General features: G+C 39.9%; 1 protein-coding gene across 1 annotated transcript in view; it reads right to left on the reverse strand.

Moving 5' to 3' along the window:
- GTDC1 (glycosyltransferase like domain containing 1) overlaps window positions 1-26,748 on the reverse strand; it is a 266,125-nt gene that overhangs the window by 234,480 nt on the left and 4,897 nt on the right. The window lies entirely within an intron of this gene.

Consider the following 26,748-nt stretch of genomic DNA (forward strand, 5'->3'; position numbering starts at 1 on the left):
CTGGCCCTTTTGAGCCTCTTACCCACACTGGATTCTGGCTGCAAGTTGTGATGAAATTACAAACCTCACTTACAATCTTACAACTTTTAATTCCTGTCCTTACTCCTTATTAACCTAAAACTGAAGCTCAGGGTGCTGCTAGAAAGGTGAGAAAACCTATTGGACACCTTGCCAATCTTGTGCCAAGGTAAAAAAATAAAAAATCTTCCTAATACCCAAATGTGGTGATTTTGTCAGACCCCAACATCCTGGAAATGACATTCAAACTATACCTTTATCACAGGGTAGGGAGCACAAGGCAACAGGTATTGGAGAATAACTGCTGTATGCCCCTATGGCTCCATACACAGCAAGTGAGTGAGGCAATCATGTCTTCCATCCCATCCATAGTCTAGCCCAGAGGTCGGCGAGAAGTGGTGTGCTGAGTCTTCATTTATTCACTTTAATTTAAGGTTTCGCATGCCAGTAACACATTTTAACGTTTTTTAGAAGGCCTCTCTCTATAAGTCTATATACTATATAACTAAACTATTGTCGTATGTAAAAGTAAACAAGATTTTAAAAATGTTTAAGAAGCTTCATTTAAAATTAAATTAAAATGCTGATCTTATGCTGCCGGCCCGCTCAGCCCGCTGCCAGCCTGGGGTTCCATTCACCTAGGCTGGCAGTGAGCTGAGCGGGTCCTGCGGCTGGGACCCCGACTGGCAAGGGGCCGGCAGCCAGAACCCCAGACCAGCAGCAGGCTGAGCGGGACCGGCGGCCAGGACCCCAGACCGGCAGTGGGCTGAGCGGCTCAGCCCACTGCCGGTCTGGGGTTCCGTCCGCCAGCTCCTTGCAGCCAGGGTCCCAGCTGCCGGCCCCGCTCAGCCCGCTGCCGGTCTGGGGTCCTGGCCCTGCCCACATACAGTGGGTACCTACCTTATCCCTGGTTTTAGCCCATTCTCTTCCTCTCTCTCTGCATTGAGCTGAGGGTGGAAGTGCACTGAGCACAGGGCTGGGGGTGAAGGAGCAGGCTGGGGGTTGGGGTGTAGGGTCTGGCCAGGAGCTAGAATTGGGGGGGGGGGTGACTCAGGGTTGGGACAGGAGGTTTGGGTGTGGAGCGCTTACCTGGGCAGCTCCCATTGGGTGTGAGGGGTGCAGGTGGGAATGTGTGGGCGGGGAAGGGTGCAGGAGTTTCCGTTTGGTGCTCAGGGTGGGGGTGGGAGGGTACAAGAGTCAGGGTGTGGGGAGGCTGGGTATGTGTGGGTGGTGCAGGAGTCATGGCAGAGGGCTGGGGGCGTGTGAGGGGGTGCAGGAGTCAGGGCATGGAGTGTGGGGGAGCTGGACACTGCAAATGCAAATAATTTACATTCTTTGTGCGCAGACAACTCAGCTTGTCTGGAAAAAAAATTCAAATAAGTGTTCAGGGGGCAATCAAAACCAGGATACATTTACACTCCTATAATTACATTTATTAATTTTGGATGACTCTTTAGAAGCATTCATGTAGCTGACCTCTCCATTCATCAGGTGTTCCTCGCTGAGAATCCGCTGGGCATACCTCACAACCTAGGAGGTACGAGATGCAAAAAAGGGGGGATTTCTTTTAAAAAAGCAGCACTATTACTTTTCCCCTAACAGCTTATGCGAAAAGTTTTGTGGGGGAGAAAAAGGCCAGAGTCAGGGCTGGGGTCGTGGGGGAGTGCAGGGGTCAGGGCAGGGGGCTGGGTATGTGTGAGGGGGATGCAGGGGCCTTGGGGTGTGGGCTGGAGTCGTGGGGATGCTCCCAGCCCTCTGCCCTGAGCGGCTCACAGCAGGGGACTGGAGGGGATATGCCCTGATTCCACCCTCCTTCCCCAAGGCCCCGTCCCCGCCTCTTCTCCGGAGCAGTGAGCATGCTGCGGCTGCGGTTCCGGCTCCACTTCTCCCCCTCCCTCTCCAGGGCCATCAGCTGTTCGGCCGCAGGGAGGTAGAGGAGGAGGGGCAGGAACCCAGCACGCTGAGGGAAGAAACAGGGGAGAAGGGAGCTTGGCTGCCAGTGGAGGCTGCCCTGCAGCAGCAGCCGCCGGCAGGACCAAGCTTCTGCCCCTTGCCCCCGCAGGAGAGAGCGGGGGGCGGGGAGCGGAGAAGAGCAGGCTGGGCCGGGCAGGTTTTTTAATGGCACGCTGCTGCCTGCCGGGGTCCTGACCGCCAGCCCCGCCCAGCCCGGGTTTGGCAGCGGGCTGAGCGGGGCCAGCGGCTGGGCGACCCCTGGTCTAGCCAATGGATGCCACGTAGGCACAATCTTCATGTGTGTCCCGGGGGAGCAGGACTTCACCTCTCCTCTTGATGCTAGGGGTTGTCTATCTCTGGCCAGTTCAAGAATTCTTCCATCAACCTAGCACTGTCTAAACCAGGACATAGTGACGTAGTTAAACTAACCTAAGGGTTGTGGAATTTTCTCACCCCTGAGCGATGTAGCTGGTTCGATCTAATTTTCTCGTGTAGACCAGCCCTAAGTGGAAAGTATTATTATACCTCAGGGGGATATATTCTTTCAGAAAAAATAAACTTGACGATATAAATATTTTAAGCCACAACTTGAACTACAAAAGCAATAACCTCTCTGTAAATTAGCTACCCAGATTTTAAAATCATTCAGAGTTTAAAAAGAGAGGCTAAAAAGCAGTGCAATGTGTAGAAACTAAGAAGTGAAAAGTGGTGTACAAGTTCTCAGTGTAATGCTCCCTGCTATTGTGATGTTTTTCATCTCTGATATTCAGTTTTAGTCTTTAATAGGTTTTTTAAATATAATTATATAAAACTTTACAAACATATAAAATGTTTATGTTATACAAGTTAAAGGGATGTGCAAGATTGGTAGACTAAAAGTATGAAATATCAACGGTGTTATGTATTGCAAGTGCATATAGGTATTGCCTTTTTCCCAAGCTCTTCTCACCTGCTTCCGTCTTGTGGGCAGGCAGTAAAATGAAATTTACAAAAATCCTGCAGTCTGCTTAAACAGAAACAGAAAAACAAAAAGTAGAAAAATACAAAGCATGTAAGTGCAACTGCATCAAAACTGTACATTTTTTGTTATTGTAAGGCCACAATAAGTGTAAGTTTTGTTTATTTTTTAAATAAATACATTTTGAAGATGCACAGCTTTACTATACTGAGTGGTAGCCTTGGGACCATACATGCTGGGTAACACAGAGGTTATGATATTTATGTGACTAAAAGTTGGGATCTGTTCATTTTCCAATTAGAAAACAGATGTTGTGTCTTTGCCACTGAGTTAAGTAAATAATGTAATGACTCTGTGCATCTGGGAATCTTCACATGGGCAAGCTGAGATTGAGACTGGAGTACTGAGTGGGGAGGATGCACAACCTGCTCCTGGCATCTACTAGAAACACTAGAGGAAAGTTAATACAACCAAAAACTGTGTTGACTTTGCTGAGGAAATCCCTCAATGCTGGGGGACACTCTTAAAATGAACTCCCAAAGCAGAAATTGAGGGTGTTTCTCTAATAACCACTAAGGAGGAGGCAGGTGTCTCAGATTCAGTGCCTCTGCATGGGTAGCCTTATGTCACTGTGACAGTCAGTATCCCTAGGCTCACCCTTTTTACAAAATTATAATGGATTAAGTATGCATTGTGAGTATCATTTGAAAACTCATAATTTGCTGATCATTATTGTCATGGTAAAATATGTGTGGCAACATTGTATGTAAAGTTAAACGATTCTACTGTATGACGTTACTAAAACATATTCTAAATATGGGAAAACAGCCACAAACCAGTTCCTCAGGGACAGAAGGCGAACTGACGCCTCAGCCAGGTGTCAATGAAATTAAATGGACTATCGCCTGGTTAAGAAGCCATTCTTTGGCAGGAAAAAGGGTGCAAGAAAGAAATTTACATCTTGGCAACGAACAGCTGGAGGTTCCCATCTCCAGAACCTCAGCTGAGATTATTTTCAAAGAAAAAGAGAACTATAAGAAAGGAGAGCAAAGGCCCCAAAATCTCTCTCTCCATTCATCTCTTCTCACGGCATCAACACCACCTGACTGATGAGGAAATTAACACAAATTGAGGCAAGGTCCTGGCTGGAAGGATTCCAGCCAGTAAGAGTGCTAGAGCATGTGGTGAGAGAAACTTTTGCTTTGAAGTCACTTAGTTTGCATTTTACTTTAATTTCTTTGTAACCTATTCTGACTTTTCTGCCTCCTTACTTGTAATCACTTTAAATCTCTATTTCTGTAGTTAATAAACTTATTTTATTGTTTTATCTAAACCAGTGTGTGTTTGGATCGAAGTGTTTGGGAAACTCCATTTGAGATAACAAGGTTTGTGCATATCATTTTCTATTAACGAAATGACGGACTTTATATGAGCTTGTATTCTCCAGGAAGGTGCTGAGCAGTACAAGACACATTTCTGGGGGGGAAGTCTGGGACTGGGAGTTTGCTAGTGTTTCCCACACTGTAACTCATGGGTGGCTGGCTACAACATTCATACAGCTGGGAGTGATTTACATGTTGGAGGCGATGTCTGAGCAGATCAGGAGTGGTTGCTCTCACAGTGAAGCAGTGTAAAAGGCACCCCAGGTTGGAGAATTGAGGGGACACAGCTGTCCATCAGTCTAGATTGTACCCTGAAGAATGTCACAGTCCTCCACAGATCTCTTGGGGATGCAGGATGGTTTGCGAGCTGGCCCCCCAGTTATTCTGCAACAAAGCCAAATGCCATGAGTGGGGAATTCTGTGAGCAGAATCTCAGGGAATTTCCTAGCCCCTATGCAGGTTTTTCTGCATAGAGGCATAATCTGACCCACAGTGCTTAAATACACAAATATTTTAAAACATTACTAGGGCAGCAGTCAACATATTCCTCCTCTTAAACAAATATATTGTGCTGGTGCTTCAATTAGTGGATAGCAAAAACATTAAACACCTTAACTTCTGCCATTTTTCACTACACCATGAGGTATTAACATTTAAGAATAAATTATTATTAAAAATACTACTAATAAAATCCTCAGTTTGTATCGTTGCTAGGATTTAATGTCCAAACAACTGTTTTAAAATGATGAACTGATTATCTGAAGATAACTCATTTTTGATACTGAGAAATGCGTTCTATTCCAGCAATAAAAACATTTGATAACTAGTTACCAATTACACAAATAGCATGTTCTTAGCCTTAAATGGCTAGCAAAGAGCAGAGATAAAAAAAGAAAAATAACCATATTGCCAATTGAAATCTCTGACTTACTTTTTGAATATCTATTATGCGAGAGAGTCAGAATGCCAGTAAAACCTAAGACTTTCATGAAAACATTATTTTGTATATATGGCTTAGATACAAAGCTAAAAGCAGAACTGACAACTGAGCTTGGGAAAGTAAGCCTTTTTGCCAACGAATTTCTTGCAAAGTCAACAATTATAATTTATTCTGATCCTTTGTGTCACCATATTAGTAGTTATTTTTCAGCAATCCCAGAGCAGCTACAAATAATGCCATAGAAGAGAACTGATATAATTACATGCTGAAAAAGACAGTCCAGCACCCTTACACTCAAAACTACCCTCTGTGGCTCCTTCATACCCCATATGTTGCTAATAAAACTGTTTGAATCATACCTAGGAGACAGTTTTACTGATATTGTATCAGGTCCCTGGGTTCTTCATGTGAGATACGATGTCACTAGAACTATAACTATGCAAATTTTGCAATACAGAATCCCACTGGACACAATATTACGCATATAACTCGCAGTATGAAACTGCGCATTAGCAAAATTTTTGTAACCACTACGTTGAAAAATCTCAGTACATTGAAAGCAGATTCAAGAAGTATTAAAGAGTAATCTACATGTACATGTGAAACACACCTTTACCTATAAAGACAGCAGTGATATCTGTCTCAAAAAGGGAAATATGATTTTGTGTTCATCTGATAATTCACAGAAAGTTTTAGAACAGATAGTGTCTAATTGGTGAACAGTTTTCAATAGCATTAAAAAATAATAGCCTACTTTAGAATCCTTAAACTAGATTTTCAAGCATGAGGATCTAACTTTCATCCACACAAAAATTAGTCTAACTTGCATCACACAACAGCCTTCAGTTTTGGGTTTCTAGTGACTGCATGTACATGTATCAAGAATCTGCAGTACTGGGTTTTATGAATGTACTTTAAAAAGTATCATCAGAAAGCAACATAAAATAGGGGAGAATAGGGGTGTCTTATGGTCTAAATACTGGCTTTGGAGCCAGGAACACGAGTTCTAATCCTGGATCTGACTTCAAATCCCTCTATGGCCTCAGGCAAATCAAAGCCCCTCTCTGCCTCTCTTCAGTGAAATTAGGATCTCATTTTTGTTATTATTTGTACAGCATTAATATGGTCAGTGCTTTATGGACACACAAAATGACAATTCCCTACGTTGAAGAGTTTACAATCTAGGTAGACATCTTGCAAAGCTGAGGGTAGGGAGGCAACAAAAAAAAAATCAGTGTGACGAAGCAGCAAAGCACATCATACAACTTATTCCTTCCATGGTTTTATTGTAGTTGTTTCTCTACTAATAGTTATCATCATCAAGAAGTATGTTTTAAAGAGGAATTTGAAAAAAAGAGATGGCAATTGCATGGCAGATTGGGATTCCAGGTTTAGGGAGACAAAAATACTTAACTATGGCAATGTTTGTAAAGTGTTATATACAGTAAGTTCTGAGTATTATTAAAAGCAAAAGCACTGTACTAGCTACCCTCCTGATGTAGTTAGAATGTTTTTTAATATGACTGTAAACAGAAAACAGGTAAATTAAATAAGGTATCACATATTCCAACTAAAATGCTTCCATAAGGGCTAGAGTGTGGTAGTTTTACTCACACTGAGACTTCTTCAACTTTATAAGTGGTTCTATTGACTTGTCTGGATTACTCCTAGTGTAAGGTTCCCCTTCAAGACATTGAGTGATATTTTATGAACTAGATGGTTTACACTGTGTTCTACAAACACTTCACAGCACCTTGGCATGCCATTGGTACTGGATTTTATTACAATACAGTTTTGAGATAATTTTATACACGCACACACATACATACTTCAGTAAGTTTGCAAAAAAACAACCACCCTGCAATGTGGTGCAATTGAAATGTTGAGATTTACATACTTCAGTATAAGACTGCTAAAGATAAAAGATTGAAAAGTCGTATTTTGAGAAAAGTAAGGTCTATATAAATCAAATTTTATCAGTATAGGCTATAATCCAGCACTTAAGCACATACTTACCTTTAAGCACGAGTAGTCTGACTGATCTAAGAAACAATGCCATCGGTGGGGACTATTCATGTGCTTAAATTCAAGCATATGCTTACGTGCTTTACAGAATTCAGGACTATTGGCATCATGGATCACCACAATGTAAAATACTCAATCCTAAAAAATAAATCAGTAGAAAAAACAAAAGCGAGATCAACATGAAAAGTTTATTCAAAAGCCTTAAAAATACACTCATGATGAACAAGATCTATTATTTACTGGCTAAGTGAGTTCTAGAGCTAAAATGTATTAATGAAAACAGTCAATATTAAGGGGTAGACAATAGAGCTTTTAGAAGATAGCTAAATGTTCAGTAAAACTGAGGCCCCTGGACCAAAAAAATAAACACAGTTCCTGTCTCCATCACCTTTGGTCTTTACCATTCTCAGTAGTTTAATATTAAAGGAGCTTGGTGGGTAGACCAGTCTCGATGAGGGCTTCCTCACCTTTGATATATATCTTCCCCTTTGATTCCCTCTTGAGTTTGTTAACATTTAGGGGATGCAGGGTAGACCCCAATGATGGCCACTGGTGGAGCCCCAAGGAGATCAATGCATTCATCAGTTCTAGGGTTAAGTTTATATATCGTAACAAGTGAGTTGGGAGGAAAAAGGTACAAAATAGAGTTTTGGTGGGAAGAAGGTGAAGTTGAGAGAGATGGGAGGACAGTGGTGTGTTTACTAGAATACACTGAAGTATTATCAATAATTGAACTAAATTATATCTTTTAAATAAATGAATACCATACATTTTGTAATGGATTTGCTTTTTATTATTCTTTGTTAGCTGGCAAAATTCAGTCATTTGTTATCTGTCTCCCAGTCATTAGTGTGAATTGGCTAGATTCTAACGTAGCAGTAATATGATTTTTTTATCCAGTTAAACTTCTACAGTACCTGCAACATTTTAAGTTATAGTGACCAATCAAACTAAGTTTTAATATAGCCTATCATGACAGAACTACAATAAACCTAGTTTTGAAAATAATATGGCTCCTAACTGCAGCAGTAAACTCCCCTGGCAACAACTTTCTCAAATAGCAAAATGCAGCCCTAAACACATAGGCCACCATTGAACAATTATGCAGAAACCTTAAAAACCCCAAGTCACGTGTTTTAGTGAAATAATTTCTGGACCCAGTATCAAAGTAAAAATTTGGCACACTTAATAGCCTGAGGTTCAATAGTTAGCACCTAAGATTTGCTGAAGTTCAAACACAAGAAATGTACGGACATCCATTCCCAGATATTCAAACAGCATTTAAACAATGGAATACCCACAGCACTTCTTTATTAACAGAGCAACAAAACCGCTATCATTAGCATAATTGTGACACTTCAACCCATATTTGGAAATAATAGCCAATGGAGCTAAACAAATTGAAAACAAGATAGGTCCTAAAGATGAACCACCTGGAACTCCAGTTATGATTGGATTTTATGATCTAAACACATTTCCATTTATAAAAATTGGCATGGTAATATCACTCACGTAAGCCTTAAACCACAGGAACATGACGGACTGGGATTTCAATGCAGTCTTTAAAAAGAGCAATGTTAAGTACAGTAGAACCTCAGAGTTATGGACACCTCGAGAATGGAGGTTGTTCGTAACTCTGAAATGTTTGTAACTCTGAAGAAGCCATTATGGGATGCTTCTCAGGGCGGACTGCTCGGAGCAGGAGCTCTCAGCTCTGCAGAGGCTGCCCAGTGAATGGGGGTGAGGATAGGCAGCTGGTTCTAGCCCCCTGACTGCAAGGATGATGAGTGAGGTACCCTGGGACACCGCAGTGTCAGTGGGCGCATGGTGCAGGCTGTGACCCTTTAAAACTGAGCTGCTCCTCCAGAGCGCAGCATGCAGGCAGGAGATTGGGCTCCAGCTCCAGCAGCTTACACTCCAGGCCAGGTCTCAGTAGCAGCTGGGAAGTTTCTTTCCCAGGCTCTGAGCTTACAAGCTTGTCCCCTCCCAGCGGGGGGGGACACACACGACATTCATCACCTCCTACCTGCGACTGCCCTGAGCCATGGCGAGTAGGGGGTGAGGACAGGCAGTCCAGATGTGCCTACCTTTAAGATGCAATACAGACACAGTACTTTCTGGTGTTTGTTTTTTGTCTCTGATGCTGCCTGATAGCTTACTTCCGGTTCCCCATGGTGTCCAGTTGACCGGTCAGTCCGTAACTCTGGTGTTCGTATCTTTGCGGTTCTACTGTAGTTCGGGACTTAAACATTTCTCAAACTCTGCAGCACTGTACTACAACGTGAAAACTAGAAACTACCCAGAAACAGACTAGAATCAAAAGTCAGTATTGTAGTCAATATTCTACTGTCCAAATTAAGTGAAATACAAAAGACAAAGAATAAAGGAAAAGTACTTCTAAAAATGCATTACTTTTAGTCCAACAGTGTTATGCAGTCAAGCCGGACTGAAGGATTGCTGCAAAAGCTGCCAAAATATCAATATCACCTGCATGGATCATGAAGAGGTTTTTTCCCCTTCCCCAACATATTCCTGGGAGGGGTGGAACTCCTTCCTCTGAAGCATCAAGGATGGCCATGGCTGGAGAAGGGACTTTGCAAGGGGACGGTCAAGTACAATCTCTCTCTCAGGTATGTGGCTGGCTGGTTTTTGATCTCATGCTCAGGGCCTAACTGATCACCACATGTGAGGTCAAAAAGGAATTTCCCCCGAGATCAAATTGGCAGTGATCTTGTAGAGTTTTCACCTTCCTCTGCAACATGCGGGTCGTGGATCATTTGCCAGGATTATCTGGGTATATCTCACTAAATCATTTCTCTGTCACTGTGGGAGCCTCAGGCACTGGTGCACCTTGGATCTTCCTATTCTCTGCCTGTGGCACATAATCTGATTTCTTATAGGCTAAAATACTTTGGTCAAATTTTGGTTGCTGGATGCAGTGAGTGGGTATTGGATGGTCTTGGTGACCTGTGATATACAGGAGGTCAGACTAGATGACGTAGTAGTCCCTTCTGGCCTTAAACTCTGAATCTCTGAAGAATATTTGTTGTCAGTATTTAAAAGCCAATCATTAGTGACCCAAGTCCCCATAGCATCCTAAAACTTGAATGATATTCTAGAAAAAAGAGAACAAATATGAAGACATGGTAAAAATCGGTTGAACCGCTTTCAAAAACATTGAGTAATTATGGCAGGTTGGTAATCAGAGGAGACACCTAATGTCTAACATTCATTTCTCAAGTGTGGGGAAAATGTAGCAATGTTCCACAGTATTCTATTTGTAACCAAACTATCCAAACGTGGGCCACACTAATAGGGGATTTTGTTTTACAAAGCAAAAACAACAACAGTTTGAATCTGAGTCCCATTTATCTAAAACAGGGGTCAGCAACCTGCGGCACGCAAGCTGATTTTCAGTGGCACTCTGCTGCCGGCCTGGGGTTCCGTCCGCCAGCCCCCTGCCAGCCGGGGTCCCGGCCACCGGCCCCACTCAGCCCACTGCCGGCCTGGGTGGACAGAACCCCAGACCGGCAGCGGGCTGAGCGGGGCCTGCAGCCAGGATCCTGGCTGGCAGGGGCTGGTGGATGGAACCCCAGACCGACTGCTTCCTGCCAGTGGCCCGCTGAGCCCGCTGCCAGTCTGGGATTCCATCCGCCGGCCCCTGTAAATGTAAAATGTATTACTGGCATGCGAAACCTTAAATAACAGTGAATAAATGAAGACTTGGCACACCACTTCTGAAAGGTTGCTGACCCCTGATCTAAAATCTCCAAAGGTGCTGAGAACAAGGCAGCATTCAGGTCCATGGATGGGGTGGGGGACAGGTTCGGATTATCAGGATTATTTAATGGACAACACACACACACCCCTAACCATTTAAACTGGTAATATACCATGTATATACTCGTTCATTAGCTCATTCATTTATAAGCCGACCCCCCAAGATGGTTAGGTAAAAATAGCAAAAACTGTATGACCCTTTCATAAGCCGACCCTATATTTCAGGGGTTGGCAAACTTTGGCTCCTGGCCCATCAGGGTAAGTCGCTGGCGGGTCGGGACATTTTGTTTACTTGGAGCATCTGCAGGCATGGAGCCCCTCAGCTCCCTGTGGCCGTGGTTCGCTGTTCCTAGCCAATGGGAGCCGTTGGCTGGGAACGGCGAACCGCGGCCACAGGGAACTGAGGAGCTCCATGCCTGCAGACGCTCCAAGTCAACAAAACGACAATGTATTAGATATTCAATTCAATGATTCCATAGAGTTTAAAATCATCAAATTTTGGTGTAGACCTGTTTATAAGCCGACCCCCCCCCCCTTTGCTGCATCACTTTTTTACCAAAAATATTCGGCTTATGAACGAGTATATACAGTACTCTGGACCAGCTCGTGGCCGACCCTGCACAATTGATTAGAGGGGGCATTAAGCACCCCTATGTATGCCCTTATGGTTGTGTACTATACCACTGCTTCCAGAGTGCAGGAGAAGCAGGGTCCACTATGTCCCCAGCTCATTCAAGTGGGCAGGAAGGAGCTTCACCCCCTCAATGTGCCTGATAGTGTAATTACGCTGCTGTGTCAAGCAGCATATGCTGTGGGGAGAGTTCCTGAGTCACAATCTCACACCCATACTACTCTAGCAGCAATGCAACAACACATTGTCCTTATTATGGGATAGCCTAGATCACCAACTTATGATATATGCCTTATACATACTGGATTTAGTTTAAAAATTTAAAAAAAAAAAAAAAAAAAAACAGGAAAAATATCCTGAACTTCAACAACAAAACCGGTCATCTAACAATCAGATCATCCTAATTCTGTATAATTTAGAAAGGGTTGTAAGAGAGCCAGTCCACAAGTATAATATACATAAGGGTTGTTTGCACAACATTTAGATGTAAAAGGGGGAACAGGGTGACTCCACTGCCTAGTTTACATAAAATTGTTATTCCCTAATTTTAGCTGTACGAAAAGTATATGTTTATTGAACAACTAAGGAGAAGACTACTCCAGGATGAGTGAGAAGAGTAAAAAAGAGTGGATGTGAAACAAAATAACTTACATTGATTCTTAAACAAAATCAGAGCAAATATTCCACATATTTGCATTTGCAAGTGAAAGCTGACCTCAGACATTATGTTCAATACATATGAGGCAGATAACCTAAGCTGATAATGACCTTGATAATATTATGGAGGCAAATTTTACAGCAGGATGAGCTGTTCTCGAACAATGTTTTCCAATGTATTAGGCACACAAGGGATTTTTTCTACATCAGGAACTGCATGTCATGTTCTTTAAACTATTTCTTTTCTTGAGCAAATGTATTGTGGACTATACAAGGAGAATGTCATTCGCTATTTATCTTGGAGTTTCTCAGTTATAGTTTCCATTGGCAGTGACAGAATGTGGGATTTTTCTCAAAACCATGGTTGCATTTAGGATCCCTCTTTTAGGCTCCAGAGTCACAGGATAACAATAGTATTTAGTGACTCTCAACCCTAGTAGTTTCATCTTTGAGACACCAAGAGTGATTTTCATCAGCTGGAAATCATGTGCTAATTCAGAGCACGTAGTGGTACCAACATCAGAAAATGTGGAAGCAGGAGTTCTTCAGGTAGCAGAAATGGCTATATAAGATGCATCAGCAGAGACTAGGTTATGGCAATTATTCCACCCTACACTGTGAAACCAATCAGTTCCTGTAAAAATAACAGGAGTACTTGTGGCACCTTAGAGACTAACAAATTTATTAGAGCATAAGCTTTCGTGGGCTACAACCCACTTCTTCGGATGTTCCTGTGAACTACACATTGTTAAGCAAACACCTCATGGTTGCTGAATGCTGACTCTAATGTTCAGAAAGCATTAAGACTTATTTAGTTCTTATAGTCAAAAAGGGAAATCCCTGTGTGAATGTTTGTAATACAAGCTCCAGTACACAGTCAGTCAAAACCATGTTGAAATAGAAGGCCACAGGCTAGTATTTGACGGGTTCTTTTATACACACTATCAATGTTCCCTCCAAGATCACTAAAGAAAAGATATGCAAATATGGGAAAAAGTAAAAGCAGAAAAAGACAACAGAAATAATTACAAACTGGGTTCTGCTTTAGGAACGTTTAATGCCTCTACCAACCCCAGGGAAGCACAGAGCTATCTACATGTATGTCTCATGCTAATTCAGTATACCCATTTTACATATATAAAGGGGGTGTTCAATACGTTAATGAAGAAGAAAATAAGTGGAAAAAAACATAGGCCCCAATCCTGCAAAGTATTATGCATGTGTTTAACTTCACACATTGTGAGCAATTTTATTGAGTTCAACAAGACTACACACAGTGCATAAGACTGTCCATGCATACATCTTTGTAGGACAACTAAGAAATTGTACATCCAAAAACAGAAAATTGGTTTAAGCTGGTAGGAGCTAACTGTTCTGCCAGCTCCACTTCAGATATTCTTAGTTGTCTAATCCAATATATTTCTCAACAAATTTTAATGGATTTTTAGTATACTAAAAACATGGGCATATCTTTGGCAATCCAACTCATCAGGTATGAAAATCAGGATCTCCATGCAAAATGTCTATGTGAGGTGATTCTCTCTCTTTTGCCCTCAAAAACTATTAAAGTTATAAGGTTTGAGACCATCTGAGTAAGTTAAATAAAACAGAGACTTTGCAGCAGTATGTTCTAATACTGTATTTGGAGCTGAATATGCTGCAGACAAGTGCCTTTTAGAAGCTATAATAAATTAAACAGTTCAAGCGAGAATCATGATTATATCTGTGCAATCTATTATTCATTCACAAGACACCCTCGGTTTGTATAAACTATCATATAAAAATGTTTTTAGGGAATTCACTGTCTTTATTATATTGCACATTTTATAACAATAGTAGGAATCCTTTGGTTTTCCTACTAAAGTCTGCCATTAGTCTGAATTTAAGAAAAGTCCATATTCTCTTTCATTTAGTCTAATCCTAGTCAGCCTTAGCAACAACCACAGGGCTGGTTTATACAGGGATACACAGGAAAATTAATCTGAATTAAATGAAGGTGTGAATTTAAAGTGGATTAGTTAAACCACATTAAATTGTGTGTGGATACTCTTTACTCAGAATTAAAGTGACCTTAATTCAGTTCCGCTTAATTCACTTCCAAAGTGAAATAAGCTAAACCAAATTTTAAGGCTATTCTAATTCTGAATAAGAGTGTCCACACTGGGGTTTATTATAGTTTAATTAATCTACTTAAACTCACACCATTAGTTTGGATTAATTTGGATTAATTGTCCTTAGTATCACTCTGTAGACAAGCCCATAGTAAATGGCTGTTAGGGGCTACCTGGTCCTCTGCAATAGTCCCTCTAATCCTGCTTCTGGGGGGGAAGAAATATCTGCCCAATTTCCCCATAACCCTCCAAAAGTGGGAGAAATATCTCTGCCCAATCTCTGCCTCAGAAAAGGAGGTCCCACCCATAGTAAGATCAACAACAGATAATAAAGAAACTACTAAGATTTGAATTTAGGACCACTTACATTCTTGTTTTCATCTGTATAGCTATGGTTTTATTGCACCTATTTTTAACATATTCTGTATTTTATTGTGTCTTATCATTCTTCATTGCAAAGGATATGGGGGAGATCTCCACATTGAAGCCATTCTTTTTAGCTGAAGATCTGAGGAACTGACCCAGATTGAGGTGTCAGTAAAGGAGGTTTTGGAACAAACTGATAAATTAAACAGTAATAAGTCACCACAACCAGATGATATTCACCCAAGAATTCTGAAGGAATTCAAATATGAAATTGCAGAACTTCTAACTGTGGTATATAACCTATCCCTTAAATCAGCCTCTGTACCAGATGACTGGAGGTTTCTAATGTAATGCTGATTTTTAAAAAAGGCTCCAGAGACCATTCTGGTAATTACAGGCCAGTAAGCCTAACTTCATTACCCCAGGCAAACTGGCTGAAACTACAGTAGAGAACAAAATTATCAGTTACGAAGATAAAGATGATAAATTGGGGAAGTGTCAACACAGCTTTTGTAAAGGGAAAGCATGCTTCACCAATCTATTCGAATTCTTTGAGGAAGTCAACAAGCATGTGGACAATGTGATCCAGTTGAGATAGTGTACCTGGACTTACAGAAAGCCTTTGACAAGGTCTGGGACCAAAGACTCTTAAGCAAAGTAAAGAGTCACGGGATACTCATTAAATAGTAACTAGTTAAAAGATAGAAAACAAAGAGTAGAAATAAATGATCAGTTTTCATAATGCAGAGAGGTAAATAGTGGGGTCCCCCAGGATCTGTACTGGGACCTGTGCTGTTAAAATATTCACAAGTGATCTAGAAAAAGTGGTAAACAGTGAGGAGGCAAAAATTGCAGACAATACAAAATTACTCAAGATAGTTAAATCCAAAGCTGATTGCAAAGATTGCAGAGGGATCTCACAAAACTGGGGGACAAAATGGCAGATAAAGTACAAAGTAATGGAAAATATAATCCCCACTATACGTACAAAACTATGGGGTACAAATTAGCTGTTACCATTCAAGAAAGAGATCTTGGAGTCATCATGGATAGTTTCCTGAAAACATCCGCTCATTGTGCAGTGGCAGTCAAAAAAGAGAACAGAATGTTAGGAACCATTAGGAAAGGGACAGATAATAAAACAGAAAATACCATATTACCTCTATATAAATCCATGGTACACTCACATCTTGAATACTGCATGTAATTCTGATTGTCCCATCTCAAAAAAGATATTTTAGAATTGAAAAAGGTGCAGAGAAGGGCAACGAAAATGATTAGGAGTATAGAACAGCTTCCACATGAAGACTGATTAAAAAGACTGCGACTGTTCAGGTTAGAATAGTGGTTCTCAAAGCCGGACTGCCGCTTGTTCAGGGAAAGCCCCTGGCAGGCTGGGCCGGTTTGTTTACCTGCCGCGTCCACAGGTTCGGCCGATCGCGGCTCCCACTGGCTGCGGTTCACCGCTCCAGGCCAATGTGGGCTCCAGAAGGGCGGCCAGCACATCCCTCAGCCCGCGCCGCTTCCCACAGCCCCCATTGGCCTGGAGCGGTGAACCGCGGCCAGTGGGAGCTGCGATCGGCCGAACCTGCGGGCGCGGCAGGTCAACAAACTGGCCCGGCCCGCCAGGGGCTTTCCCTGAACAAGCTGCAGACCGGCTTTGAGAACCACTGGTTTAGAAAATACACAACTAAGGGCGGATATGACAAAGGTCTATAAACTCAAGAACAGTATGGAGAAGTGAACAGGGAAGTGTTGTTTGCCCCTTCACATATCACAAGAACTAGAGATCACCTTATGAAATTAACAGGCAGCAGGTTTAAAACCAAAAAAAGGAGATACTCCTTCACACAACACATAGTCCACCTGTGGAACTTGTTGCCATGGGATATTCTAAAGGCCAAAAGTATAACTGTTTCAAAAAAGAATTAGATACATTCATGGAGGCTAGGTCCATCAATAGCTATTTTTGCTATTGCCAAGATGGTCAGGGATACAAACCCATGTTCTGGGAGTCCCTAAACTTTCAGCTACCAGCTGGGACTGGATGACAGGAAATGAATCACTCAAAATTGCCCTGTTCTGTTTGCTCCCTCTGAAGCATCTGGTACTGGCCACTCTCAGAGACAGATCGACCATTGGTCTGACCCAGTAAGGCTGTTCTTGTGCATTAAGAGTCTGTTAACAAAACCAATTTACAATGGATTCCTATCAAAACATTAATCTAAAAACATCACTGTGGAGCTAAACAGAAAAATAGAGGTCTGATAATTCAGCTATTATTCCTGTTCTCAAAGAAAGTAGTGTACACAAGAGACAAACTGCAATTCTGCTAAGAGTGTAGATGCCTTGAATGCAAAAAACACCAAACTACACAGTATGGTCAGAAAAATATAGGTGTAGAATGCCAGCTGGCTGATTTGCAAATATTATTATTCATTTTTACCACAATCACATGCTAGGCACCTAGGCATGCTAGGTACCTCACAAAACATGGAGCAAAACGAGGGCTCTTCCCCAAGTCTTACATTTCAGAAAAGAATTGAAAATCTAGAATGGAAACTCATAAAGCAGATTCATACCACTTACATCATGTCTTGTGATGAATCCTCCTTGTTCCCTAAGGCCTAGTCTATGCTAGAAAAAAGTTGCTATCACTGCAAATCCTCTTAGGGCTTGTCTATACTACCCGCCGGATCAGCCGGCAGTGATCGATCCAGCGGGAGTCGATTTATCGTGGACCGCTGAGCATTCTCCCATCAACTCTGGTACTCCACCAGCACGAGAGCGTCAGCAGTTGACTCACCGCAGTGAAGACACCACGGTGAGTAGATCTAAGTACGTCGACTTCAGCTCCGTTATTTATGTAAATCGATTCCCCCCACCCAGTGTAGACCAGGCCTTAGTATAGACACAGCTTATACTGGCAAAGAGTGCTTCTGTCAGCATAACTTACACAAGTTCCCCTAAAGAAGTAAGTTACACTTGCAAAAGCACTTTATTGCTGGTATAATTGTGTCTTTTACTGGTATTAAAATGTCATAAAAATGACACCCCTAACTGACATTACTATATCAGTAAAAGTTTTAAGTGTAGACTTGGTTACATAAGCAAATGCCCTCTGCTATATAAGTGTCTCAGAAATAGGAGCAAATGCATTTAGACAAAACAGAGTGAAAAGCTTTCAAGAGTTTTCTTAGGATGTTTGAAATTTACCAAAAGAGAATAGCACTACCTAAGTTCCTGAATCCTGTGACGGTAATACTTAAATTACAATATCTAGAGTATCAAATCTTCTCTTGATCAAAATTCATTTGAAGCAAAATCAAGGTAAACAGATATCCTCATTCCAGATTACCTGAAGAACAAAACTGTTGCTTCTGGGTAGCATCTCAAAATAGGGGAGAATGTGAATCTTTTGTGAGCAAAATGCACTTGCCATTACCAAAAAAAAAAAAAAGTCTATGAAAAGAGAAAAGCATGAATGCAATACTAAAAGATAAAGCAGCACACTGAACATGCATTTCACCAAGCAAACATAAGAAACCTCTAAAGTTTGGAGGCTATTTGAACATAGTTCACACTAAGAAGGCCCTGTACACTGAATGCCACTATCACGGGCAGTAGATGGTCGTGGGATGGCTTCAGTGAGAGCTGGATCAGGCCCTAAGCCCCTATAACTGAATGGACAAGTTATTTCCAATGTAGGGGAGTGGAAAGGAAGGATCTAACCAGACACAGAGATCTTGTTCACACAACAATCTTAATATAACTTTATTGAAATTTAGAATGCAATCACTCCCATGGATCACATCTATTATTTCTATAGCCTGTTCTGGAGAATGATCAGGTCTGAAAGCTACAAAATGAATTCCTTTAAATGGCAATCTTATTATACATTCTGATCAACTGGGACCAGAAAAAGAAATACACAATGGGAATTTGATGTTTAAAGATGATTTAGCAATTAAAAAGTTAACATCCAGAACACTCTAATGCATTTATCCTATAACAATTTTACCTGGCGGGAAGAAAAGTCCAATAATTTACAGAATACCCCTATCCTCTTTTCTGATAATATAAAGATGAAGGCTTACTCTGAGTGAGAATGGGGAGACTGATTTTCCATTCAATTTCAAGCAATTCATTTTTCTCTGCTTTCCTTAAAAATATATGTATTTGCCAAATAATATAAGCTCCATCACAATGCATAATGGAGAAACACTGTATGTATAGAAAAACGTATGCCTTCTATTTCATTAAAACATCCAGATGCAATTTAGAATTAAATTATGTACCTCAGGAGTTCTAGTCTCTTTAAGGACACAGGTTATACTGAACTGTGTGAACCCCAAAAGCGAAACTTCTCAATAAACAATGATCCACATTTTAACTTTTCCATCTTAGATTTTCCTTTTCCACTTCACAAAATCAAATGGAAGCAATACTATCCAAGCCATAATAGCAATTTGTAGCCTTTCAATATTGGTGATCATTTCTCAGATTAGTTCTTTAATATTCTATTATGTGTTCTTTCAAGAAAGAGCTGCAAAGAATATTTAATCTGAAAAATAAATGTTCCCAATGACACCACTGATCACATCCTTAATGTTACATACATTCCTTACATATGAAAAGATGCAAGAGCAGCTAGAACACTAGTGACCCTTATAATTCCAAGATTAAATCCCAACTATATTCACGTTATTTCTTTGGCAAATCTTTCTTTATATCTATCATTAATGAAAAGTTAGTAATGGACTTTTTGTAATATGTGGTGAGATAATAAATATATGAAAAATATAAAAAAATAATTTGTTTGGAAAATGTATTTAAAGCACAGATGAAGTTCAAAAACAGTTTCTGGAAATCTGTTTTGTAATATTTCATCAGCACTACTGTATGTTGCTGATTACAAGTCATCCTTACCCACTGATAAGGTTAGCCATTTACCTTTTTAAAGATCATTTGCAAGGCTCAGCAAAGTCGTCAGAGTTTTACACCCTCCAAACAAAAGGGAATTGCTTAGACTGCAAATAAAGGTGCTTGAAGCAACATTTTCACAAAAGTTGTAGGGAATTGTGTCTTAATTAGTCATAGAATTTTGAAGTGAGTGTGACATTTTGGGCCCTGACTGCCACAGTCGGTTCTTCTCTTCATTATACATCCTAAATAACTGTGATGCTGTGTACATATATTAGAAACATACCCAAAAAAATGGTCAGATTGCGCCAGCCTTACAGAGGTGCAGAAGGGGGAAAAGAGAGGAAACAAGAAGTCTTTCCTCCTTCTCACAATCTTGTAATAATCCATCAGCGGAAGGACTGTTTCCAACATCCTGAAGCCCTGAGCACCTCTAAACAGTTGCCTTTTGCTTAAGTTAACCCACTATGGAAATGTTCCCTTCTTTACTCCATGGGGGGATTTCCCACCACCATGACCACAAAATTAAATGCTCTCACATGCAGAATGGGCAATATCCAGTCCCAGATAAGTGGCAGGTTTCAGATCCAATATCTCCCAGTCCTTCGGAGCTAGAAATGGGACCTTTATAATGGAAACTTTCCAATGGGATTCTTGATGTAGGATATTCTGACACAGAAGGCTTTAAATTCATAACACTTATCAATAGAAAAGCTATTTAGAGATATATGAAATTTATTCATTATATCTTTCCCTCCAAGGTCTCTAAAATTGGACTTTGCCTTTATAGTTGGAAGGTTACAAGAAACAGTCCCAATAACATTTTTTAAAAACTCTCTAAAACCTTTTGAAAAGATAGATTTTCTGTAAAATATGTTACGACAGAGCAGGATATGTCTGAGTCAAATTAGGAACTCTATCTAGTTCTGTGTGTGAAAATATTGGACACTGACTGCACAAGTCTGCCAAAAGACAACCTACTGTGCTGCATGCCAGATTACTTCTTTGTCTGTAAAAGGTGTTTGACACCCTGTTGAAGGCACTGATTTCAGGGTCAAACATGGCTGGACAGAGCACCCAACATCCCAAGGAAGGGTATCAGACAAGAGGGCTGAGCGTGTGCCCTAGGATCCCAGAGCTAGAAATAGTAAATAGAGTGTCCCTTAGGGTCTCAGAGCTAGAAACAATGACTAGACTAGACCAGACCCATTGGCTTGGAAGCCCAGGTGACCCAGTGATGGAGTCCACTCACAAAAGACTGGCGTCTGTACAAGGAGCACTGTGAGAAGTTTTAACATATGTCTCATACGCCTAATGCATGATAGGATGGTGAGATGTATAGATTTGATTCACAGTCACTAGAATAACATATTTCTTTGTGTCTTCACAATCCATGAATAATGAGACAATCTCAAAAACATGCTGATAAAACCTTCATAAAACACTATCCCATCAAGTCTTTTCTCTCTCATATTTATCTTTTAGATACAGTTCATCTGAACATCTATGTTGCTTTAATATATTTTTATTTTTTTTGGTATTAAATAGTAGTATATTCCGGATATGATACCAATGTTCTTGCACACCACATGCATACCACATGCACACCAACACCACAAGAGTGTGTGTATATTCACTAACAAAAAAGTTAGCATCATAGCCAGATTGTTTGCTGCAATACAGCATTTTTTGAATTGTAGAGATGAACAAAGCTAAGGTTTCTGCAGTTTTTGGGTACTATTCATAATAATTGCCATATACCTTAGTGATTATTCTGCTTATGTAAAAAATAAGAAATTAACTCACCACAAAATTTTGCAACCACTTATTACTACACACTATTTATAAAAAACTTTTATCCTAAGACCTCTAAAAAATTTCTCTCTCTCAGAGCAAGACAGTTTAGAAATTTAGTCATTAAAGCATATTACACAATCACAGAAGTTTTCTGTGCAATTTACTGAAAATTCAGAGCACATTATTTCCTGTAACAAAGTTATATACAGTCTTGTAGAATGAAATCAAAATTTGTTTCCAATATTCACATAACAATGCTTTCTGCTATGTATCTGAAGCTGAATTTCCCCAGCAGATGTTACTCAGTGATCTAAAAGACCAAAATCGGTTTCTCTCACATTATAAAATGGAAAGCAAGAAATGGAGGAAGGATCCTAAAGTATCAACAGCAAACTCTGAGTTGTTAGAAAGCACATTCAGAGAAGCAATGGTTTACTAACCTCTCATGAAATAAACACTGAAAATGTCAGCCACACATTAATGCAATTCTTGCACATGAACAATCTGATAATGTAACATTCTGTATCAAGCCAGTATTTTCATAAATTATGATTTAAACAGAAGACTAGTCAATTCACCAAAAGATATCAAAGCTACCCTTTTATTACAAGCAATCCAAGCCTTGAGGCTAGGGCTATCTGAAAATATTTAGTTAGTTCCCAAGCCAACATTTTTCCTACTTGTTTTATTATGAAACTATAACACATTTTCAATAACGTTTAGCTTTGCTATACAGAACAGCAAATAATTTCCCAGAACCCTTTGGAAAACCTGACATGTTGAATGATTCTCTAGTCAACTTGTGTGTTATTAAGCTGAAAAAATGTATGTAAGATCATTTGATCATTGGAAGCATTGGAAAAGCATTGGGAGCTTCAGGACAGATGGACGAACTTCAGGTCATATAAAATACTACCAAAGCTATATTTGAAGAAAGATGTGAAAGTCCGTGAAAGCGCCCTGGGTAAGAGTACTTTGTGTTGCTAAGAAACACTGAAGATGGATGAAGTAAATTGTTTCAGTTAGTGGAGCCAACTCCAGCCATCTCTTGTTTATTAGTGCAATGTTTTCTTTTATTGGTTATTCATTTTAACAGCTACACAAATGATATACCCTCATTAAACTAGACTGAGACATGCATAAATATATTAACACTTGAAAATAACACTTGTAATAAGTGTAGATTCTAAGTTATAAAATCTACACTACATTGTGAGTAGAATATACTTACCACACTTTCAAAATTCACATTTTAGAGCGCTCTATTAAAAAAAGTCAAAAACTGTTAAGAGCATGTATGAGAATGGACCTTAGTGAAGGATTCTGTAATATTAGAAAATTTCAAGAACAGTGGTATCATATCAGGAATATAATACTATTTAAATACAAAAACCTACATTAAAGCAACACAGATGTTCAAATGAACTGAAATAAGGAAAGAAATACTTTTTAAGCTTCCTTTCACCTTGAAGTTGGAGAAAAAGAAACTGAGATTCCATTAGTTTCTTTTGAAAATATGCAAGATTCTCAGATACTACAGTGACAGATCTAGTATATATATATGGATTGCCTTTCTAGGTCAGAAGATTATTTTATTAATTTATTTTCAGGCTGCTCATTAGTTTAGTATCTGAGCATATGTCTAAAGTTTCCTCAATAATAAATATAGTTCTTCAAATAGATTATCAGCATACTTCCCCACTTGGGAGGTATGCATACACCGATGGCCACAAGTCCGAACCCACTAGAAAACAGTAACTGTTGGGGCCACATGCAAGTTCTACCACAGAACTAAACATTCTGCATAAAGCACTCTAACCCTACTTCCGTCCCTTTTCACTTACTCAGAATTTAATGAAGACTCCCAAACAGAGAGGCACATAGTAGGAAACATACATCTATAATGACAATCTAAGAACTATAGTTATTAGTCAGCAACCTTTCTTCTTAAGGTAATGTATGTTACAGAAATATTTGTGGGAGAGGAACTAGCAGTAACAACTTTGATGAAGGTGGGCCTAGAAATGATCAATTAAAGCTTGCAAAACTGCTCTCTCTGGCATCCGATCTAGCTGATGAGTCAAAAGAGTAATTCTGCATAAAGACATGACTTGAACTCCAGGTAGGAGCCTTACATAAAGACATTCCTCATACATACTGAGGAGGCTGCTTTGGATCTGGAGGAATGTGCTCTAAAATCTTCAGGTTGACACTTGCAAGATTATAACAATTTGTATGAAAACAGTTTAGACAAACTCTAAACAAAAATGTTTTACCCCCTGAATTTATTTTCAAACAATTTAGGAGACTGATTTAGTTCTCTCTAGTGCTCTTCCAATGGATGAACTATGCATCTTCTATAATGAATGAGACTGCTGTCTTATGGAAAAAAAACAGTACATGATCACGTAATTAAAGATTACATATGTATATATGCTACCGGCAACCCCGATAAAATAATGGTAGTGTCACCTTATAGAATTTGATTTTTTTTAATCTACTTACTCAATTTTATTGACTCTAGCATGTAACTTCCTCTTATCGTCAGGAAATAGTGAGAATTGAACCCCTTCCTCTCTTAATGCTGCGGGACTGCCTCTTCTATTGCTCTCAGTTGGAAAAGAAAGGTCACATTGTCTCTCAGCACTTTCTCATGAGAAGGATCCCTGAAGCAGGACTGTGATGAAGGGTTTGGAGAAGACACAGAGTGGAATTTGATGGAACAGCCGGTTTGAATTATCTCTAGTAGCCAGCTGTCCAAGGTAATTCCACTCTATGACACCTGACAAATTTTCCAAAAAGGAGACTAGAGAGAGGGGAAAATGCTACAATTGGCTGAAGTTATTAGGTGCCACCCCAAATTAGCTGTCTCAAGACAATAATAATAAAAGGATCTCAAGTTGCCAAAGAAGTTGTTTTCAGTTTCTGCTGCTTCTCTTTCTGCTTTGAGAAGAAAAACTGCTTCTGATCAGATTTGTGGTATTCAGCAGCTCTCTAACAAGAAGCGGTATTCCTCTGGAACCTGTCTGTATTGGGTCAATTTCCCTCTATCCAAAGAATGAACCAACCCTAACTCTGAGGTGAAGAAAACAGGTTCCTCAAATGGAAAATTCTTGAACTTAGTTCTTATGCTGTTTATCAGAATAATCTTGTGTTCACAGAGCCCACATTCACTAATAGAGCCAAGAAACAGGTTTCCTACAAACAATGAGAGCCCTGCAACCTGTCCCCTTGATTTAGACATCCAGGGAGATGTGGATATCTTAATAAAGAGCGTGTGTCTACAGACATCTTCAGGGAATAATTCAAGGAAGGAGCTCTCTAGATCTGAGAGCCCTGGAACTAATCTTAAATTCTATTCCTGATGGCAATGAGATCAACTGTAAGGACCCAAGATCTGAAGGGTGAGAAACCCTACAGAGCTGCACAGAGGAAGCAGAAGATTATGATGGGCTATCTTCTGATAATCCTTCATAAAAATGCACTGTAAATCAAGGTTGTATCAAACCCCTTCATGAAACTGACTCAGGACCCAGATCTGACAAGATAGTCAATACAGATAGAATTTTATGTTCAGCATCTCAAGAGGAACTGAGATACCTGACAATAAGCTATCACCTGCAACTGTTTCTAAAAATTTTGAGACTTTCTCTATAATGGTGCAACCTTGGATCTGTTCCTACTGTGCTTCTTTGTATCTTAATGCAACAGGAAGAATGCTCAGATTCACAGCACTTTTCTCTTATTATGTGCCATAGCCCCTGGATCCTTCAATAGTCTGCAACTATTTTCTCCTTGGCTTCTTTGAGGGAACCTTCAGAACCCACATCAGATCCAAACTGCTTCCTTTACTCCTTTTGTGCTTTTAAAGCACTCTGCCAAAACTACTCTAAAGTGGAAGCAGTCTGATTGGTCTGCAAGTGATTAGCCCTCTCTATCAGGAAAAAAAAGGAGGTGACTTTCCTGCTCCTTGCAGGCCCAAATGGGCCTTTGATATATGTCTTTTTCTAAACAGACAAGGCAGTGGAAAAGATGGTCAGAAAATAATCCATCACTATCACATGAAGCATTTAAACTCCAAGCACACAAATCCTCTACTGGGGAACTGAAGTCAAGTTACAGGGAAGGCAATGGAAAATGACCTGTCTGAACCTAGAAAGCAAATCGAAATGTTCAAATTGGATGACTGTGTAGAGCCTAATTCTAACTAGAAATATTTAATACTAAAACAAATTGTTATTTTTTTAACAACAGCAAATAACCCTTCATATAAGAAATAGTAAATAAAATACATAGGAATTGAGATTTCTGAACTTACTGTCACAGGAAAGGAAATGAGGTAGAGTAAGGGCTAAGGCTCCTTATATAATTTCACATGGAATAATTAGCTCTTCACCAGTGGCTACTGCTTTCCAGAGGTTCTGACTCATTGAGAAGATTGTCCACACATCCTGCAAGTGCATTTCTCTCTTCTCTACTGACAAGCTACTCCCAGGAGAACATAATAATAATGATAATATTTTACTATAGAATTAAATGTACATTATGAACAGCACTGTGATATCAGTGCTACAATGAAACCACCACAGCTGGGTAATGACTTTGTAAAAGCATACTGCATGGTTAAACTTTTTTTTAAAGTCACACATTATAAAAACAGGATACATGGTGGCCAGCTCCAAGTTCCAGCGAGATTTCATGATATCTATGATGTCCAAGAATTGTATATACTGTGCTCTCACAGTGGAAGACAAGTTTCAGTGGTAAATTTGCTGAGTGCTCCTCTTAAGCCTGATTAGTGAAGACATTCTACACACACACACTGTACTGCTGAAAGTAATGGGATTTTTGCAAGTCACCTGGGTAATGACTGAGTGAAATGCCAATTATTGGCAATATTTTTAAAATAATTCCAATTGAAAAATGATAGTTTAAATGCCATCACTCAGTCTTAAAATAGTAAACATAAAGCATACAGGAAAACACATATCTGAGAATTTTTTTTTTTTACACAGATATTGGCATTGTTTTCCTGTTTTCTTCACAATTCAGTTTTAAACCATACCGTTCGAAAAAAAATCTAGATTCACTTCCAAAATTGCTACTTTTACAATCCTCAGCTATTATTTCTTCAAAAAGAAACACAATATTTTTAAAAGATAAATATATATTTCTCTTATAAGAGATAACATACTTTAACTAGTGAG

The sequence above is a fragment of the Emys orbicularis genome, chromosome 11 (genome assembly GCF_028017835.1).
Source record: "Emys orbicularis isolate rEmyOrb1 chromosome 11, rEmyOrb1.hap1, whole genome shotgun sequence".
Taxonomy (NCBI): domain Eukaryota; kingdom Metazoa; phylum Chordata; order Testudines; family Emydidae; genus Emys; species Emys orbicularis.